This window comes from Paroedura picta, chromosome 1, assembly GCF_049243985.1.
Source record: "Paroedura picta isolate Pp20150507F chromosome 1, Ppicta_v3.0, whole genome shotgun sequence".
In the NCBI taxonomy this organism is placed as follows: domain Eukaryota; kingdom Metazoa; phylum Chordata; class Lepidosauria; order Squamata; family Gekkonidae; genus Paroedura; species Paroedura picta.
This window is the reverse complement of record NC_135369.1, coordinates 116,858,979-116,862,744: the sequence shown is the minus strand read 5'-3', so window position 1 is coordinate 116,862,744 and position 3,766 is coordinate 116,858,979. Positions and strand designations below refer to the sequence as shown.

Below are 3,766 nucleotides of genomic sequence, written 5' to 3'. Positions count from 1 at the left end.
CATGTTGATCCTTATGTCTTTTGTAAACTAACAGAAAAGTAGGCTCCTTCCAAAATCTGGTGTATGGAGACTTCATTCTGGCTCTGAGAATGGGAAAGGGAAAGACACAGAGTGATGTCCTATGAAAGGTGGAAGGCTAATATCACTTTGGGGAAGAATCCAAGGCTTTATCTAAGTACCAGCTTTTCTGTGTGAAATCTAATAAAAGGATGATCATGCATAAGAGCCTCAGGGCAGATGTTAGAGTAACCAGAAAAGCTTCTTGTATGAAAGGAACTACAAATCCCACATGGCCATGCATTCAAAAGATTTATAGAGTAATGATGACAGACCCAAGGACAAGCACCCCTGAGACCTTGAACACCGGTGGACAGAGCCTGGACAAACCTTTTATAAATTATTTGGACATACTGTTCAAAATACAGTGGAATCCTCAAACCCAGCATGGAATGCTGATATAGCAACTAGGTGCATCTTAATAGATGATGCTGTCCAACCAGACTCCTTCAGGGGTAATACTTAAGAGACAATATCAGCCAGCAGGATATCCCCTGTTCAGATGCCCACCTTGGTGTAGTGATTGACTTGCAGGGAGGGAGTCCTCGGCTGATAAGGAGACACTCACACATGTCTTGGCATTAATATGGCCACAGCTTTTATTGAACATAACACCTTTAGGATATTGGGTAGGCAGGTGGTTGAGAACCGCCTTATGCAGTCAACCAACTGCTCTATCCCCTGACAGTGACTTGTATGACCCTGTCCAGTTCCCAGGTGGGAACTCAGATCCCTTTAAGCCACTGGCATCTGTAACCAAGGGAAGTGTCCACCCAGGACGCTGGAGGAGGCACAGTCCTCTCCCAGACCCATCCCAGGCCAACCAGCCCTGTGAATCCTGTGCCTCCCCCAGCCGGGTTTGGCATCCACTCACAGGCCTGCCACCTCTTTAGAGAGGCCCCCAGTTGGGGAGTTTACCACACTAGGCTTCCCCCCACCAAACTGGCTCTGCCCCCTGCCACCCCACAAGCTATGACTAAAACACCCCGCGACCATAACAACCCGAACCATGCTGTGGCCAAGCCAACCAACCCCAGGCAGAAGCCTAAGGCAACTAAGGAGGGAAGGTGGAGATCATATCCATGTCACCCAGCACTATCCTGAGCCTGCACCCATCTCCCTCCCTTCCAGCCAATCATGAGGCAACACGCTACCTTCCCGGCTGCATGCACCTCATGACTCCTCGCCTTCCCCTCCCCCATGTCTCCCTCAGCTGTCCCTCCTGCTTCTTCAATGGCAGTCCCAGGCCATGCTGGGCTGCTAAATAAGAGTTTGTTTTCCTGTTTCTCAACAAGCAGCCAGCTGGATGATTTGGGGCTAGTCACATTCCTGATAAGGTTTGTTATCACAAAAAACTTCTCAGAGCTCTCTCAGCTTTAATACCTACCTCGGAGGTTGTCTATTGTGGGGAGAAGGAGGAGATTGTAAGCCATGTTGAGAGTCCTTCAGGTAATGAAAAGTGGGATATAAAACCCAAATCTTCTTCCAGTGGGTAACCTCTCCCATTTACATTTGTAAGACTCATGAGTAAATTCCTTCTGGGCTGAAGTTAAGGTATGAGTTACTATGGAAGCCAGAGCCCAGAAACCCCACCCTCCAGGCTATTCAGTGCAGCATTCTGACATAGTGGAATTGGACAAGGAGGTAGTAAGGAAGTCCTCCGATTCCAGGAGTGAGGTATCGGTCACCGTTGCCAGTACAGCAGCATCTGCATTGGAAATGGAAAGTCCACAGGAGGTTTGTGTGCTTCTAGTTTCTTTGAATGAGCCTCTTGTGGCGCAGAGAGGTAAGGCAGCTGCCTGAAAGCTTTGTCCATGAGGCTGGGAGTTCAATCCCAGCAGCCGGCTCAAGGTTGACTCAGCCTTCCATCCTTCTGAGGTCGGTAAAATGAGTACCCAGCTTGCTGGGGGGTAAACGGTAATGACTGGGGAAGGCACTGGCAAACCACCCCGTATTGAGTCTGCCATGAAAACGCTAGAGGGCGTCACCCCAAGGGTCAGACATGACCCGGTGCTTGCACAGGGGATACCTTTACCTTTACCTTTTAGTTTCTTTGAATTTCCCCACAACTGTGCCACTGGAGGGCTTTTTAAAAATCAGTAATTGCTATTGTGTCATAACAATAACATTATAACGGTCTATTGCCATGATCTATTAGTCCTTCTGAACCCCACACTTTGATTAAACAAGTAAATCTCTGGCCCATTTTATTGCAGAACCATAAGGGGAAAGGTTACATTTGTTCTTAGGCAAGCCGCTATCTCTCAGTCCCACTTACTCAATAAGTAATATATGGAGAGCAAATAATAAGATACCTAGTAGGGTTCATATAAAAACCCACAGAGATATGTGACCAGCTTTAAATCCTCCAAACAATTCTATAAAGTGTATCATTACAGAACACCTGAAGGCTGGAAGGAAGCAAACAAACTGGATCCTAAAGTTTTTTTAAAAATCACTAATACAATTCAATGCAGTGAAATAATATTTTTGCAGTGTCGGAAGGAAGGTGGAGTGCGTCACGTGTCATCACTGAGTGGTAATAGCAGTCCAGGATCTCCAAGATCGCTAGCCTGCTCCATAACATCCATATGGATACATGCAAATTGTGTCTGTGTATAACAGAGTAAACACTATTAGAAATCTGAACCAGACCTGGTGATGACAACAGACTTGAAAGATTCCCAAACAGATAGATATCTGTTTTGGGCAAGAAACCTTTTGGGATGAAGGCAACTGCATCAAAGGTATCACTGAGCATACATATGCATGTACTGTCACATTTGCAGGCAAGGAGATATGCCTTATTCAGAGTTTTAGGGAATCTGACTTTGCATTCCCTGAAAAAATGTTGCTGTCTGAAGTGAGGTCATCATGACAGATTGTCAGCAACTGCAGTAGCTTCAGAATTTCACTCAAGAATCTGCTCCATGACTGAGGCACAAATAAATGAGATTGCCGGGTTCTATTTTATGCTAGTCTTGTTTTGATGTTAGAAATCTACTCAGACCGTTTTAAATTGGGTTAGAAAACTCTGATGGGAGATAGCTTTGGGCTGATAGAATTTCATTTACTGTGTTATGGGTGGACAGTGTCCTATAGAAACCGCAGTCTAGTAATGACTTGTGACTGTTCCACTTTATTGTTTCAGCCTGTCTCACAAACCTGCCTGAAGCTTGTTCATAGACCTAGCCAAAAAGGCGTCCTAGGAACAGCCGGGGGAAATCTTGTACTGGGCTTCCATTTCCACCACACCATTATTGTGAAGTTTCTCCAATGAAGCACATGATCACTAATTTCAGCCGCAGAAGGAGGAATTTCATCCTTCAGAAGATAAACCTGGATAATAGTTGCAGCAACTTGGAAATGGTGTGGTGGCCAGGAATACTTGCATTCAAGGGTGTTGGTTATGTTGCAAAGCTGTTTATTAAATTTTTAGCATGTTTTCCATACAAGAATTGCCATCCTAAGTGGCTCATATTAATTAAAATTTAAAACATGAGGCTGGTGTTAGGGGCCCTACAGAAAATGGTTGTATCTCTGTAGGCTTAAAATGTATTTGCATGGGTGATTTGGGTTTTGTTTTCCTTCCTTTGTTTGGCCTCTGCCTATCTAATTGTATTGGGATCCCCTGTGGAACAAACATGCAATTCACATATGAATAATTGCTAACATTAGCTCTGGCCTAGGGTCAAAGTGAGATATAAAT

The 3,766-nt window shown here is 45.0% G+C and overlaps 1 long non-coding RNA gene across 1 annotated transcript; it reads left to right on the top strand.

Moving 5' to 3' along the window:
* Positions 1-1,307: 1,307 nt before the first annotated feature.
* Positions 1,308-3,450, top strand: LOC143841974 (uncharacterized). Its single transcript, XR_013232959.1, has 3 exons — positions 1,308-1,394; positions 1,547-1,794; positions 3,209-3,450. It is a non-coding gene; the product is annotated as an uncharacterized LOC143841974 (long non-coding RNA).
* Positions 3,451-3,766: the final 316 nt, after the last annotated feature.